Source organism: Hippopotamus amphibius, chromosome 16, assembly GCF_030028045.1.
Source record: "Hippopotamus amphibius kiboko isolate mHipAmp2 chromosome 16, mHipAmp2.hap2, whole genome shotgun sequence".
Taxonomy (NCBI): Eukaryota; Metazoa; Chordata; class Mammalia; order Artiodactyla; family Hippopotamidae; genus Hippopotamus; species Hippopotamus amphibius.
In genome coordinates, this window is record NC_080201.1 from 44,036,279 (window position 1) to 44,054,392 (window position 18,114).

General features: G+C 39.8%; 1 non-coding gene across 1 annotated transcript; it reads left to right on the top strand.

The window, feature by feature from the left end:
• Positions 1–2,339: 2,339 nt before the first annotated feature.
• Positions 2,340–2,471, top strand: LOC130839473 (small nucleolar RNA SNORA70). Its single transcript, XR_009049861.1, has one exon. It is a non-coding gene; the product is annotated as a small nucleolar RNA SNORA70 (small nucleolar RNA).
• The last annotated feature ends 15,643 nt before the right edge of the window (positions 2,472–18,114 follow it).

Genomic DNA, 18,114 nt, shown 5'->3' on the forward strand with positions numbered 1-18,114 from the left:
TTGGGATATGATGCAAGGATAAAATCTGCTTTCTTTCCTTGTATAAGTTTCTATCTACCTCAGCATCATTTGGGGAATAGTTCTCAAGTATTAAGATCATCTGACAAAACTGATTTGGATTTCTCAAGTCTGCTTTTTAGAGCTGTATATTTATTTTTGTGCCAGTATCAAATCAATTTAAAGATTCTTGCATTATAATGTATTTTATTTGGCAGAACTAGTTCCCCTTCCTCCAATTATTCTTTAGTTTGAATTTTTTAACTGTTGCTTGCCCATCTAATTTCCTCCAGGTATACTTTAGAAACAACTTGATTCTTATCTCCCTCCCAAAAATAATCCTCTCCACACTTTGATTAGGATTACACTGAACCCTAATCTACTTTAAAGGGAATTTAGACATTCATTCTCCTTCTTCAGCTGTCTTCTTGAAATTTTCCCTGGGTGTTTATTTTCTTGATTTCTTAGTTGGTTTTTGTTACTAAGTTAAAAAATGAACTTTTGTGTGTTTATTATGAATATAATACAATCCATTTCAAGTTAATTTGACGGTTGTGATTTTTTTCCATATGGATATCTAATTGTTTCACCATCATTTGTTGAGAGACTATCCTTTTCCTATAAATCATCTTGGTCCCTTTGTCAAGAATCAATTGACCATGCAGGGATCGTCTATACCTGATGCCTTACTCTGTTTCATTAATTTGGTGGCTATTCCTATGCCAATTACACTGTTATGATCACTGATGCTTTATATTAAACCTTGAAATCAGATGTTATGAGACCTCCACATTTGTTCTTCATAAAATTGTTTTGGCTATACTATTCCCTTTGCTTTCACAAAGCAAAGAACTACCTTAGAATCATCTTGCCTGTTTCTATTAATTTAAAAAGCATGCTAAGATTTTAATTGGGATTGTATTGAATCTGTAGCTCAGTTGGGGGAGAACTGACATCTTCACAATACTGAGTCCATGAAGATGGTATATCTCTCCATTTTGTTAGGTCTTCTTTAATTTTTCTTATCAATGTTTTGTAGTTTTTCTGTTTATTGGTCTTGCACATATCTAGATAAATTTATCTTTATGTGCATTTGGTATTATTAATACAACTATAGATGGTATTTTAAAATTTCAACTTTCCAATTATCTGTTGCTAATATAAAAGATACAGTTTATATTTTGTGTGTTCCTATTGTATCTTGGACCTTGTTAAACTCAGTTATTATCTCTATTAGCTTCTTTGTAGATTCCTTAGAACTTTCTATCTAGAATATTGTGTCATCTGCAAACAAAGACAGTTTTACTTCTTCATTACCCATATGAATATGACACTACACCACCAAAGTTTTACAGAAGCTGATTTGTTAAAGGCAGAATAAATGATCAACTTATGTAAATTGTGACCTGGTCTTGGGGACTTACTCAAAATAGCAATGTTCCCTCCACTTCTCCTTTCTGCTCCTAAAAGAAAATTAAAGTCTGTGTCCACTGAGAATAGAAGTAATGGGTCAGATGAAGAAGCTGCGTCTGGGAAATTATCTGGTGTATTGAAACTGTATGGACTCATTCAGAATGTTCAGACTAAAATATATGCATATTTTAAGACTTCTTATTTTATCTGCATTTATGCTTCATCAGAGTCCTTCTTCCTTTGCTCATAACATGATACAAATAAATAAATAAATAACTTCTGTGTGGAACCTCATTAGAATTCTTTCTATCACGGAAAACTTACCCCGACTGGCATAGAAAGGCAGACAAAGAAAACTTGGCAAGCTCTCATACGTACTCAGGTAACATAAATTCAGAGCTGTGTCTTTAGGCCTGGTTGGATCCAAGAAACCTTTGCCTCTTGACTTTGTTCATGAGCAGCCTCTTCCTGCAAGATGGCCTTCAGAAGCTCTCAGCTTGTCTTCCAGGAGCTCAGCAGCCCTGTGGAAAGGAAGCTCAGCTTCTGCACTAGTTGCAATAGAAGTCTTGGACTTGAGTCTCACTGGCCCAGCTGGCATTAAATGCTCATCCTTGAACCCCACCTGTGAGCCAGGGATATGGGGTTAGCTTCACCAAAACTATAGGGATAATCAAGAAGTCATTAGCAAACACACTGTAGAATTCCATTTGTATGACATTCCAGGGAAAAAAATAGAAAGAGATAAAAGTGAGGAGTGGGGTTGACTAGAAGGGGAATGGGGATATTTTATGCAGTGATATAAATATTCTTTATCTTGATTGCACTGGTGGTTACACAACTGCATACATTTGTCAAAAGCTGCAGAATTGTTCACCTAAAAAGGTGGATTTTGCTGTATGTAAAGTACACTCAATAAACATGAATTTTCTTTGCAGCCAGTTAAGCCAAAGGTGCTCTTTTCCCCATGGGGAGCCAGAGTACAAAGGCTGCAAACAGCATCCTCAGTAGTGCATGCAGCTTGTTGCCTGTATGTGTTGCCCTAAGGAACCTTGGATACAGCCATTTCCAGCAGACATTCATGATTGGCATGCTGTCCCCAACCTAGGCTCCAGACAGGTATGCATGGTGCCTTTGGAGAGCCCCAGGGCACAGTGGCCAGGGTCCATATTGGCCAAGTCATAATGTTCATCCTCACCAAGCTGCTGCACAAGGAGCATGTGATTGATGCCCTCTTCAGGGCCAAGTTCAAGTTTTCTGGCTGCCAGAAGATCCACATTTCCAAGAAGTGGGGATTTACTAAGTTTAATGTGGATAAATTTGAAAACATGGTGGCAGAAAAGCAGCTCATCCTGGATGGCTGTGGGGTCAAAAATATCCCTAATTGTGGCCCCCGGACAAATGGCAGGCCCTGCACTCACAAGAGGGCTGTCCGCTCCTTACTCATACCCACCAATAAATCCTACTTTCCTGTCCAAAAACACGAACAAAACAAAACAAAAAAACCCTGAATTTTAAAGAGGAGTCAAAAGAAATATGTATAGAAAACTTGCAAGATTTGTTAAAGGAAAAATGCATACCTTATGTTTCTGGATAAGAGAACAGAACATTTCAAAGATTCTAGTTCTTTCCCCATTAAAGTATTGGACTTATTCAGTCCTAAGCAAAATTCTAACAGATTTTTGAGGGGAGAGATATGAAACGACAAAATGATTTTAAAATTTATCTCGAAAAATAAATTACTGATAATTCCAGAGAAAGTTAAGGAAAAGAAGATAGTGAGGGGAAATCACTTTTACGCCACACCTTTGACTAATAATTTTCAATCTGAGCTGTGTGTGTGTGCGTGCGTGTGTGCATTTATGTTGTTGTGGGCAATGGGCATATTTTGAAGAAAGCAGAAGGAAACTTACAAGAACTTCTCAGAAAAGGGAATGCAATTCAAAAATAATGTTAAATCCCATTTACCTAATTTTCAAAAATTAATATATTTAAAAAAATCATACATTAAACAAAAAGATTTTTACACATCTGAGAAGGAAAAAGATGGGCTTAACTTTAAAAAAAAAACTACTGAAATTAATTGGATTAAATAATGTGATAGATGTAATTTTTTTAATATCAGGAAATAAAATAAATATTTGCCTAACTTTGGAATACAGACCAGTTTCAAAGAACAGTGTCAAAAATACAAATCTTTTCAACCTTTGGGGTTGTTTTGTTTGTTTTCTCTGCACATAGTGATGTGCCAGGCACTGCACTAAGCATTTGGGGGGAGGGTTGCATAATAAAAGAGTTCTGGTTTTTCTAACTTGTCTTACTTGCTCTCTGTACAGAATTCAACAATATATAAAATCACCAAAAAAAGTAGGAGTCATCTGAAGTCACACAACCTTGAGTGACCATTATTAACCCTTGGAATCATCTCTTCATGTACAGATTTTCTTTACTCATACACACATATGCATATAGTCTTTGCATAAATATTAATATTACTTACGCCCTCCCCTCACTCACAGTCTCGCCACACCACACCCCATGTCTGCTCTGCCAGGTAACCCATGTTAACAACCTACAAGGTTTTCCGTACTTGTATAATTCTATACACACTTATACAAAGAACTCTCTATAATCCTATTTACACATTTGTATCTATTCATATGCATCTACTCTTTGGAGCAGTTTTCATTGTTTGAATTACAAAAATGGTGTTATACACTTTTCTGCATTTTATTTTTCCTACTCAATAATTCCTCGTAGCAGTTCCTCAAAGTCACTGAACATAGCTCCAATTCCTCCTTGTCAGTGACTGCTATGCCCATGGGGAAGACACACCCCACTTTCTTTAGACATCCTGGTTGCAAAATTTGCTCTGTTTTCAGTTTCTGACCAGTGCAAACAACACTGTAATAAACACCCTTGTACACATGTCTGCGCTTATGCATTAGTCCTTTCAGTTCTAAGGGGTCATTTTACAGGAGGACAATCACAGGGTTGAGTAGCACGTATATTTTTAAATGTTGCCAGACTGCGTTCCCAAAAGTTTATAACACTTCACATCTTCACCAGCAACTATGAGGGTATCCCTTTTCCTTGTCTACCAATGTTAGTTGATAATAGATTTTTTTCATATAAAATCTCATCATTAATCTAAGTTGCATTTCCTTGATTACTATTGAATGACTTTAAGTAGAAAAGTAGTAAAACATTTCAATTAAAATCGAGAATTATACAGAAGTCACCACTATAAATATTGTTATTATATCTTTCTCCTCTAGCATAGTGCTGTCTAATAGAAATTTCTGCAGTGGTGAAAATATTCTCTATTCTGTGCTATCTAATATGATAGCCACTGGTCATATGTGACTACTGAGCAATTGAAATGTGGCTAGTGTGACTGAGGGACTGAATTTTAGTTTTGTTACGTGGCCACGCCTACCACACTAGATAGGGCAGTTCTAGAAAATGCAAAACAAAAAGTTAAAAATAATGGCTACAAGCACTGGAATATACACACAAATTTATCTTTCAGTTGATTGTATTACCTAGACAACCCACAATATTTCAACAGGCAAAAAGAAAAAAAACTGCTAGAAGTAATGAGACAATTGTAAGGTAACTATATATAAGCTAAATATGTAAAAATCAATAGCTACTTTACTTAGTACTAAGCACTTAGAATAGAATTAGGTAAAATCATTCAATTTATAGTACAACAAAAATGACAAAACATTAAAGAATAAATTTAATGGGAAAGCCACAGGCCACATATGACACAAATTTTAAATTGTAATAAAAAGAGAAAAACAAAGCCAAATGCCTAGAAAAGTGTACCAGGCTCTTGGATAAGATGATGTATTATAATAAACTTGATATATATGGATATACCAATTCTTCTAAAATTAATCTATAAATTTAATGTAATTCCAACTAGAATTCCAAAAGGCTAACATGATCCTTAAATTCACGTAGAAAAATATGCCTAAAACTTGCTCCCAAAACGTGGGGGGAAAACTAAGTGGAGACTTACTTTATGACTTACTAGAATCTTCTCAAAAGCCATTAGTATAATAAAAATCAACATAATATTGCCATATGAGTAGACAAATAGATTCATGGAAATTAACTGAAAATCCTGAATTTGATCCCCATCTATGTGAAATTTATATTTGACAAAGACAGTATTTTATTCAGTGTGGAAAAATGGATCATTTAATCAATAATGCTGGCAAAACTGGTTATCCATATGAAATAAATCTTAAAAGATTTTTGTCCCATAACCATAGGCAAAAAATAAATTTTGACCAGATAAAAGGCTCAAATAAAACAAAGAAATTTTACCAGAGAGTCAGAAGATGGTCCACACACAACCCAGGGGTTAATGTCGCCTTCCTAAATAATAAATACGTATGGAAACCCATTCTTATTTATTCTTGTATCTTATTTATTTCTTCCTAAAATAAATAAATAAAATATTCTTATTTATGTTTTATTGAAAAAGTAAAGAGAGTTATATCTAACCCTATACAAACATAAGATGTTTGGCAAAATACAAGTCAATATGCAAATGATAATCCTAGAAATTAATATTTGTAAGAAGGTTAATTTCCATGCCATACAAAAATTCATGGGAACTAATTAGAAAAAGCAAAAAAACAAATTTGAAAAAGATAAGGAGGAATCATGAAGAGAAAATGTGCAGAAGATACAACCCAGAGAATAAACAACATTAGAGCAGAGTCAACTCCAGTAGAAGCCCTGTGTTCTGCTTGGTCTCCCCTTCACTTCCAAGGCCAATCTACAGTTTCTCAGAACATGGGGAAAATCACAACAAACTCCTGAGGCAAATGTGATAGGTTCCAGTTCACATAAATTAAAAACCATATATCAGAAAACCAAAAGCAAAAGACAAGGCAAGCCACTGTTGCTACCACGCCCAGGAGTATACACACCTGTCCCAGCAGATGTTCTGAATCCTGCAGTCCAGGTAAAGAGGGAAAACATTGTCTGACACCATAGACCACAGACAGATTTCCCCCAAGTCTACCATTGGCCCTATGTGCATAGAGCCTTAGAAATTCAGGCTTCTAAGGGGGCTTGAGTCCAACTTCATCTGCTCCTGCTTGAACCCCTTCCCTCAAGACTAGACAATCAGCCTCAATTAACAGGGGGCTCACTCTATCCAAAGAACCTAACTTCTTCCCCTGGAGCTAAAAGGAAGTCCTTATTCTGAATGCCAGTTTCTTCCCTCTAAGCTCTGCACAGTGAAGATGCTTAATTCTATTGGCTTCTCTGAACAAGCCTGGCCAGTGAAGAAAGTGCCTTTGTCCTTCTCCTGGGCAGAGACAGAAGTGAGTTTCAGCCACATGTCAAGACCTCACCTGTCACTCAGGGGTGGCCATCACTGCATCTCACTCACTCCGAGCAGTAGCTTCTGATTTTGCCAGGCCACTGCACTTACCTGAGACACAGTAACCAAGATTCACTTCATCAGAATCCCTGAGATGCTGCCCAGGCATCAGTACTTCAGAATGCTCCCAGGTGATCCTGATCCTCACTTTCCCCAGAGGAGCTCAAACACAGGCATGCTCAGAAAGTTACGAACACACTTTGATCAGGATTGGAAAAGCCCTCCTCTGACAATGTCAGACAACTAAGGTCTCTCACGGCTCTTCCTGGTTAGTTGATAAAGTTTTAACTCAATCCAACTTTGAGGCTAAATTCTAAGTCAATTGTCCATTCAGATTTAAACTCAGACATTCAAGATTTCCCTTCTCTCTTTCTTCCTGGGTATCAGGGTAGAGGAAGATGGGAAAGTTTTTAGGTTTTGGTCAGCCTCTGTCCATGCACTTTTGTTATCTTGTTCTGCTTTTTGCTGGTGTTCCAGCCATGCAAACATCAATGGAGATGTCTACCACTCCCAGCCCTACTCCATGTCCATGATGCTGCAGTACTTTGTAGCATCCCCTCACTCATTGTGGTCATGGGCCAGCTCACCCTGTCTGTCATCTGATCCCTTCTTGGGTCTCTGGAATGATGGCTGCTCCCCACACCCCTAGGGAACTACAGGAAACTGGGGGTCTGCCCCTCTGCTGAAATCACCTGACTACCATGCTTGCTCCACTGAAATCAACACTTGCCAAGGTGTGGGGCCACTCTGGGCCTTCCACTTTATAAATCCTGCATGGGAAGCAAGGCCCAGAGATCCTCTGCTCTAAGACTCCCCAGCTCTCTGGAGGTTCTGCTCAGCCCAGGAGAGGGGGATGGACACCCTGACCCTTTGGCAGAGCTCTCTCACTTAGCCTGGGGGAGAGTGGTCCCCTCCTCCACTATAGAGTGAGAACTGGGAGTTGGCCCAGAAAGTACTCTTCTATACTTATTTTTAGGCCAAAACATTGACTCTTGGAAGCTCAAACACTAAAAAAAAAATAAATAACTGCTTTGTGTGTTCTTTAGAATTCCCATTCTGGGTGTACATGGAGGGTAGCTGAAGGACCTGTGATGGGGAATGGAAGAGATTTCTGGGACTAACTGTTTACAAAAGAAACTAGTTAATGCTTCGCAATGGCATCCCACCACAGCCAGATTATGTGAGTTTCTAAGGTCTCCAGCTGAGCAAGTGGAGGGAACTGGACCAGGACTTAGGGCTTCTGACACGGATCTAGGAGTCTGTGGGCTGGGCCATATCTTCAGCAGCTTATACCTGTCTCCCTTGTCCCACTGGAAAGCCCTCCAAGGGAAACATTGCTGACCCCCTCTGTGCCATCAAAGACAGGAAGGAGGCTTCTCCTTGCCCAGGTGTATGTGCTCTCCCACGAGCTCAAGCGTGGGAGCTCAGGGCCTCCAGTGGAAGGGTGAGCCAACTCCACTGCACAGGTTGTTGCCATCAGACACCACCTGCTTCCTGGTCCAGGGAAACTGACAGGTCTCACAATACTGTGCCCTGGGCCTGGTGACAGTTAGTGACAGCCCTAATCTGACGGGCGATTAATCCTACAGTAGGTGATACTCACTCCTGGCTCTTTCCACTCACCCACTCTCCAGTGCCACCATCGACTAACAGCCCACATCGTCCTGACCTTACACATCATTGAGTATAATTGCCAGGGGCTTATTAACTAGTATCATTAATGCCGTGTGTGTGCATGGGGGAGTACAGTTCACCCCAATTCACTTATCGCAACAAAGGTCGCACCTGTGGGGTGGCTTCCAAAAGGCTGGCATCTGGGGCTTGGCAGTGAGCTTTGGGCCCAGACTGTCAAAAGACTGAAGCCACTTTCCATGCTGTGGTTGTCTGCAGTCATGGGGTCTGGCACTGTGGCAGGTTTGGGAGGCCTGCTTTTGGGGACAGTGCACCATGCAGAGGCAGGTGCACTGTCCCAGGGGCCTCAAGTGCAGCCCAGACTCTCCTTCCTACATACAACCAGCCCAGAGCCAGACACAAGGCAGTGGGGACTCTTCAACCACTTGCATCCTGGAAAGTGGAGATTCCAAAAATTAAATCTGGGAGCTCCCTAGGGATTCTCTAGTCCAAACCTTAATTTTCCTAGATGAGGGACTGAGACTCAGAGACAGTTCTGCAGACTTGTGGTTCCCAAAGGGGAGGGGGAAGGATGAAGTGGGAGTTTGGGGTTAGCAGATGCAAACTATTATACATAGACTGGATAAACAACAAGGTCCTACTGTATAGCACAGGGAACTATATTGAATATTCTGGGATAAACCATAATGGAAAAGAAAATAGAAAAGAATGTGCATATGTCTATAACTGAATCACTTTGCTGTACAGCAGAAATTAACACAACATTGTAACTCAATTATACTTCAATTAAAAAAAAATGACTCAGGGTTCTGAATTAGCTCACAATCACCAACACAGTGATGCGGTCAAGTCCAATGGCTCCTTTTCTTCATGAGTACCTAACTAGGATTTGAGACTCTCTCACTACACTTAAAATTCAAGGTAGGAATTGTTTTCTTTTGTTGTTGCTGTATTTATTGGTTTTTTATTTTATGTTCCCAAAATGGCCCTTTGGTATTATTTAGTTGTCATCGTTGTTGTTTTTAAATGCATAGAGTTTCCAGGTGCTATTTTAGGCACTGTACCTTTTTAAATTTCTAATTCATTTAATCCTGCTGACAATGATAATGCTATGAGTTATGTGCTGTTCCCATTTTATACTGTTCATACCATTTTCATTTCATGATACCACTGATGCACAGAAGTGATAGATAACTTGCCCAAGGTCATTGCATGCCATTCCCAAGTTTGCATACATAGATTCAAATGCAGGCAGTCTGGCTGCAGAATCTGTACTTTTAATCACTACTTTATATTGTCAGAAAAGTAACATTTATTAATTTAATTAATAAGTAATTGTATGTATGAATTGTCAGCTGTATGGATGTTGGTCTAGGTGTTGGTAATACACTGATAAACAAAATCGATAATATCTCTGCCCTCATGGAACTTGTATTCTGACAAGGAAGACTGAAGATAAATAAATGGATAAAAAATAAATAAGACAATTCCAAAGAGTGAAAAGTACCTTAAAGGAAAAAAGAAACAAGATGATGTGATAATAACTAAGGGGGAATTCCTTTAGATAGAATGATTAGGAAAGACTCTGTTGAAGAGAAAACAAGAAGGAGAGAGCCATGTGAAAAGTCGGAGGGAGGAAGAGCAAACACAAAGACCCTGATGTGATAATGAGTTTGGCATGTGTGATGACCAAGAACAGACAGATGGAAAAATAAATGGATGGCTGGATGGATAGACAGTGGATGTGAGCAGGACGTGAACTTAGAGTCTCAGAAGAGCTTTATCCTCCTCTTCCTCCACCTCATCATACAAATATTTTCACCATCCCATTAAATGAAAAACAGATGCAATTATCTACATATCTATAGCCAAAAGAAACCACTTTCAGCAAAGGATGGTGTAACCACAATCTTACTCAATAACTGTCTGTGTTTGGGTTGTGGATGTAGCTTAAATAGTTAATCGCCATGTCACTGGCTAAGTACTACCACACTCTCATAACTTGCACCATCCATACCCTATAAGAAGGTCTGTTTTCAGCAATTTGTATAAACAGGATAGGCTTCAGAATGGGAGGACAACGACACGGTGAGTGGAGGAATTTGTGAACCATGGACCCAGGAAGATCTTGCATGTGAGTACAGAGTATAGTGCTCTGGGAAATATGATGAGGAATGCTTTGAAAAAAATGCATGACCAAATGAGTAGATTTGTTAGTGCTCCTAATTAAGAGGTGTCAAGGAAGTAAAGGAAGCAAATGTTTTCCTGATGTTTGTATTAGAGGTATTCCTGTATTTATCTAGATTTCTCAATGGTATATAAAACCCTAGAAGACTCATATCATATTACCTGCTCAGAAGCCAATCTGGCAATTTTCTATTTCAAGGAGCAAATAAAATTCTCCCCTGACCCCACATTTGGAAATTAAACAATACACTTCTAAATATTCCATGGGTCAAATGTGAAATCTCAACAGAAATTTAAAACACATACAATTGAATGAAAATTAATATATAATATACCAAAATATGTGGTATGCATCTAAAACAGTGCTGAGACAGAAATTTATAGCACTAAATACATTAGAAAAGAGGAAAAGTCTCAAACCAGTAATCTAAGTTCCTACCTCAAGAAAATAGAAAAGGAAGAGAAAAGTAAACATAAAGCAAGCAAAAAGGAGGAAATAAAGATTAGAGCAAAAATCAATGAAATTGAGAACAAGAAAACGGTAGAAAAAATCAATAAAACAAAAAGCTGGTTCTTCAAAAAAAATTTTAACAATAAACCTCTATCAAAACTGATCAAGATAAAAAAAAGAAAGCACACAAATCATCAATATCAGGGATGAAATGGGATATTACAACAGATCCCACAGCCATTAAAAGAATAAGAATGGAATTCTATGAACAACTTCACACTCAGAAATTTAGCCACTTAGACGAAATGGACCAATTCTTTTAAAACCACAAACTTCCAAAACCAAGTTAAAATAGATAACACAATTAGTCCTAAATCCATTAAATAGATTGAATTTGTCATTACAAATTTTTCTAAAAGAAGAATTACTTAGTTTCAATGGAAAATTCTACCAAATATTTAAAGAAGAATTAAGAAAATTTTACACAATTTTTTCCAGAAAATAGAAGGGGAAGAAGTATCTCCAAACTTATTTTATTTACCTTGATACTAGAACTACACAAATATAGTACTAATAAGACAATCACAGGCCATTATTTCTTATGACTTTAAGCACAAAATTCTTCAACAAAATATTTGTGAATGAACCCAGCATTATGAAAGAAAGAATTAGACACATGATCAAATTGGATTTATTTCAGATATGGAAGATGGTTCAACATTCAAAACTCTATCAACTAATCTGCCATATCAACATGCTAAAGAAAAAATCATGATTGTATCAATTGATACAAATAAGACACGATAAAATTCAACACCCATTGATATTACAAAAAAAAAAAAAAAAAAAAGAAACACCTCTCAGCAAAGCAGAAACAGAAGGGAACTTCCTAAACTTTATAAAGAGCACAAAAACCTACAGCTAACACCTTATTTATAGAGAAATATGGAATACTTTCCCTCTAAGACAGGGAACAAAGGCAGGAATGTCCACCCTCACCATTCATTCAATTGAGTACTGGAAGTTGTAGCCACTGCAATAAGGCAAGAAATGGCATACAGATTGGAGAGGAATAAACAAAACCATTCCTGATGTATGGCCCTGGGCAGAATCAGCTGAAATTGTGCAAAGGTTCACACATGGGATGCCTGTAATCCAATCCACTTATTGACATTTTCCTGACTTGACCTGGTACCAGAGTTCCTGGGTAAATATAACAAGGCTGCATTCAGTGTTTTGGGAATTTCACTCTGCCACGGTAAGAGGGCTGTCTAGGGCACACAAGGACATAGGTAAAGATTCTTGTTAAGGCAGGGAGTCTGCTTACAGGAGGTCCATGCTACCCCCCATGCTACCCCATGATCCTCCAGGGCATGGGTCCTCTTTGCTCAGCAAATCTATCGCTAAACATGATTGTCAGAAAATGCACTTTTTTTAAGAGGGTGACTTAGACGTACCAGTTGTTGTGTTTCCTTTTTCCCAGTTGCAAATAGATGTTTTCAAAACAGAAGGCCTGGGTGGTGTTCTTAACAGCAGGGTTGTTGGTTATGATCCATCTGCATCCTGGTAAATGGACACCCAGTCCTGCCAATGGGGGAAAGGGGGAGGGTTTGCCTTATGGAAGAGCTTGCACAAAACACTTGGAGGTTAGAGCAACAAATATCATTGCAGATGCAAATAATTCCTATTAGGATATTCTTTTAAAATAGGTCAATCTCTTTTCAAAAATAATTTTGCCAATATAAAGCCTATACCCTTTCCTCCACCACCACTAAAAGGTATATGTCTAATCAGTTCATAGAACAGTTCCAAGCAGAAACTAAGTTTTGAATCATCTGCCAATGGCTGCTATACACTGGAACTGATCATAGAAGAGTTGCTGCTTTTTTATATAAATTTATTTATTTATTTATTTACTTACTTACTTACTTTTTTATTTATTTATTGGCTGAGTTGGGTCTTTGTTGCTAAGTATGGGCTTTCTCTAGTTGTGGAGAGCAGGGGCTACTCTCCATTGTGGTGCACAGGCTTCTAATTGCAGCGGCTTCTCTTGTTGCAGAGCACGGGCTCTAGGGATGCAGGCTTCAGTAGTTGTGGCATGTGGGCTCAATAGTTATGGCTTGCAGGCTCTAGAGCACAGGGTCAGTAGATGTGGCACACGGGCCTAGTTGCTCCGCAGCATGTGGGATCTTCCCCAACCAAGGATCAAACCCATGTCCTCTGCATTGGCAGGCAGATTCTTAACCACTGTGCCACCAGAAAAGTCCCAACAGTGGCTCTTTAAAGCATACATATGCTGGCTCTGCCTGGAGCAGGGATCTCAATCCTCCCTGCCTATTGGAACCATCTGGAAGCCCTATTCGTAGAGGCATGGATTTCATTGTTCTGACATAAGACCAGGCATGAGGATTTTTTTAAGATAAATGTTTTCTTGTGTGCAGCCAGGACTGAGAGCTACTGGCCTAGAAATAGGAGACAAGACTGAGAATTATTAATTAAGCAGACTTTACTGAGAACTTATGGTGTGGCAGGCACATTGCTTAAAGGATAGTGGGCTTTCTCCGTGGTGGGATCCTAAAATCTCATGCTCTGTGGCTGGTACTATTATCAGACAAAAGATGAAGCCATCTGAAAGGCATCTGTGCACACACTTCTTTAGGAAGGAGCTGAACTCTAGACGTCCTATTTTATTCAAGCAAGACCGCAGTGCTCAACACAGCCACCAACGGCAGAGAGTAAATCTGTAGCGACAAGGGAGGATCTGAGACAGGCAGAGATATGAGCACAAAGACTGTACATTAAAGAAATCTCCGGCAATTCCAGAATATTGACAAAGGTACATGCTGATAGCCAAAGAGCATGTAAGGATTTTAATACCACATTTCCAGTTATGACTAGAGAAGCATAATTAGGTACTAAATTACAATGTTAATATTCATTTGAACAAATAAGTACTTGTAGTCTTAGTATCAGGGCCCTGGGAGGGCAGCAGAGGAGTTGATTAAATGGACAGAGAGTTTCTTTGAACGAGTTTCATCGTGAGTTTGGTGAGGTCGGCTCTCAGCGAAGTCTTTAGAGGTCAAGACATGGACCATGAGTGGTGTCATTTCTCCTTTTGTAGCTACAGTCAACAGATTCAGAATGAAGCAAATAAACATACAAGCAATTACAAATTACGGCCCATAATACATGCTAGAGAAGAATGGCTTGGGGGGTGGCGGGGAGCCCAGGAGAAGGCCACTGTGAGGAAGGCCATTCAGGACAGCGGATACAGGGTGCACAGATACACAGATGCACAGAGGCAGGGATGTAGGGATGCAGGGGTGCATGGTGTGGGAGGAAGTCCTGAGCAAAGCCACTCAATTTTTCTAGCAAGGAAAGGGGTCTTGCTGAGGTCTCCTGTTATTGTGGACTTATCTATTTATACTTCCATTTCACCCAAAAAGAGTCTGAGGTAGGGCTTACCTGCCATGTGCAAGAAAATTAAAGTCATTCCCTAAGAAGGGCAAAAGCAAATTGAAGTAATGAGGAGGAGGGCAGGGGACAGGGAGGTTAAGAGAAAAAGAAGAGAGGGAGAAACACGCACACACACACACACACTCACACACACACACACACACACGGCTACCTATTTGAGATCCTTACTGAAGTCCAAACCTTAAATAGAACACAGTTCTTTCACCCATTTCCCTAGGAATTGGTTATCTTCCTACCCAATTTCTTTGGGCTTCATACAAAAGGTAAGATTCCATATTAAGCAATTCTAATTAGCTGGGGCCATCTCCAGTATGCAACAAAAGCAAATCTATCACCAGCTGTGGGGAAAAAAAAACAGTCCTCAGCTCCCCCAAACCCCAAAACACATAAGCTCAGCATTTTAACTGGCTGGGGTAAGAGCAATTATTTTCATTAATGGAGCTCATTTTTATTTTATTGGGCTTTTTTACTATCAGATTAAAAGCATGTTTTTATTGTAGTTTTTTCTAATGCAATCTTAGATGATGTGCTCAGAATGAATGGAATAGTTATTGTTTTAATTATTTTTTCATTTTGTGTTTTTATTTCATTTGTTCCTTTTATTTACTACCCTTAAGTTTGCCGTAATAATACAGGCACTGGGTGCTGGGAGGCCTCCAGTCAGCACCCCTGCAGTTGGCCTCTGCTAAAGGCCAAGGAACAGGGAAAGTGCCAGCACACTGATGCTTTCAGAATCCAGGGGTTGCCCAGCCCACAGCACAGCCCTACTGATGAGAGCACACAGGGTGAGCCCAGGTCATGGTTCCCGTCTGCTCCTGCTCCTGCTCTGAGCTGCCCTGGCTCACTGGGTAAAGAAAAAGTTGGTAGATAAGCCAAGGGGCATGTTACTCACCCGCAGCCATGGTTGCCCAGTTCCCTATGGAAAACTCATGGATTTCAACATGCAGAGACACACAGCTGGACTTGGACTTGTGTTCACTGTTCATGAAGGGAAGAGAAGACCACAGTGGCTATCCAGCAAATCCAGATGTCTCAGCCACCCCGTGGGCTTGGGCAAGTAGGATTTCTAGAGTCCTCATTTGGCACTAGAAATGAAGCATGTTGAGTTTGCTGTCTAGGGACAAGTTGAAAAATTATCAGACACATAAATGCCCATAACGACCTGAGGAAGGCCTTATTTGGTGCCATGTGTGCACTGAGGCACTCTCTCTCTCTCCTCTCTCTGGCGATGCCCTCCTCTGTGATGGAAGAGGACATGCACCTTCGGCAGAGAGGCCTGGGTAGTGCTTGTGCCTACCAATGCCCCCCTCTCTCCCTGTGGCTTCACACCACCTTCCCTTTCCTGATTCCCCTGCCTGCCTAGCCCCATCTTCAGGAATGGTCCCCAAAGTATGCTGTAAGTTCCCAAATTCTTTGGCCTGTGAATTTAATTTTTAAGCTCTTTATTGAAATATAATTGCTTTACACTGTTGTGCCAGTTTTTGCTGTACAATAAAGTGAATCAGCTGTATTTATACATATAACCCCATATCCTCTTCCTCCCTTGACTCCTTCTCACCTTCCCTATCCCAGCCCTCTAACTCATCACCCATCATCGAGTTGATCTCCCTGTTATGCAGTAGCTTCCCACTAGCTATCTATTTTACAGTTGGTAGTTTATATATGTCAGTGTTACTCTCTCACTTTGTCCCAGCTTCCCCTTAGCCCCCACCACGTGTCCTCAAGTCCATTCTCTCCATCTGCATCTTTATTCTTGCCCTGTCACTGGGTTCATTGGTACCATTTTTTTTTTGATTCCATATATGTGAGTTAGCATACAGTATTTGTTTGTCTCTTTCTGGCTTACTTTGCTCTGCATGACAGACTCTATGTCCATCCACTTCGCTACAAATAACTTAGTTTCATTCATTTTTATGGCTGAGTAATATTCCATTGTATAAATGTGCCACATCTTCTTTATCCATTCATCTGTTGATGGGCATTTAGGTTGCCTCCATGTCCTGGCTATTGTAAATTGTGCTGCAATGAACATTGTGGTTCATGTTTCTTTCTGGATTATGATTTTCTCTGGGTATATGCCCAGTAGTGGGATTGCTAGGTCATATGGTAGTTCTATTTTTAGTTTCTTAAGGAACCACTGTACTGTTTTCCATAGTGGCTGTACCAATCTACATACCCACCAACCGTGCAGGAGGGTTCCCTTTTCTCCACACCCTCTCCAGCATTTATTGTTTCTAGATGTTTTGATAATGGCCATTCTGACCAGTGTGAGGTGATACCTCATTGTGGCTTTGACTTGCATTTCTCTAATGATTAGTGATGTTGAGCATCTTTTCATGTGTTTGTTAGCCATCTGCATGTTTCCTTTGGAGAAATGTCTACTTAGGTCTTCAGCCCATTTTTGGATTGGGTTATTTGCTTTTTTGATATTGAGCTGCATGAGCTGCATGTATATTTTGGAGATTAATCCTTTGTCAGTTGCTTCATTGGCAAATATTTTCTCCCATTCTGAGGGTTGTCTTCTTGTCTTATTTATGGTTTCTTTCACTGTGCAAAAGCTTTTAAGTTTCATTAGGCCCCATTTGTTTATTTTTTATTTTATTTCCATTGGCCTGTGAATTTAAATCTAGCGAGCATCTAAAGATCATATTAGTACCCTTTTCAAAGGACTTCCCATCACACTCAAATGAAAATACTTGCAGAACTCATGAGGCCACTTCCATCTGAGCCTTTCTGCCCATCCACCCATCCCTGCAAACTCATCTCACTCCAGTCACACCAGCCACCCCAAAGAAGCCCAGCCACCCTCAACCTTGGAGGGTCCCCCCACACCTCTTCATGACTCCATCTCTAGAGGGAATTCTCAGAGAGGCCTCCCTGCCTTCCCCCACCACGTCCTGGGCCCTCATCTGTCTTCATGTTCATCATGTCACCTGTCACTTGTGACCTGACATCATTTATGCTCCTAAAGATTGTCCATCCATTGGAATGAGCAGAGTGAGGGAAAGTGCTGTATCCCTGGGCCTTGCAGAGCAGCCCTGGGCACTTGGAAGGTGATCAACAAATATTTGTTAGAAGACACCTAGAACTCTCATTTACCGCTGTTTCCCCAGCACATGGAACAGTCTTCCATGTATAGTATGTGGTCAGTATATGCTTAGTGTACAGGGACAAGCCAAGAAAACACTGGACATATCAGTGCCCAGAAGTGCCTGACCAAGGACTTCTTTGTTGTCAATCTGGTTCCAACGGATAAATCAGGGATTTCCGGAGGTGAACCCAGGACTCAGTTTCCTCCTTCCAGCCCTCCCCAAACCAACAGAATACTGCTGAGACCTTGTGATTTTGTTTCTTAACAAAGAAAAGGTATCTAAGGCTTTAAAACTCCACACAGTTCACTTCTTTATGAATGTTGAATCACTAACTCAGTTTATTGCATCCTTTGAGTCGTGCATGTCTCATTTCATAAACCATATTCTTTCTAAATTACCATTTTACATAAGGATTGAAACAGAATATTGAATTCAGTTTAACAGAGTCTCAGCACTAA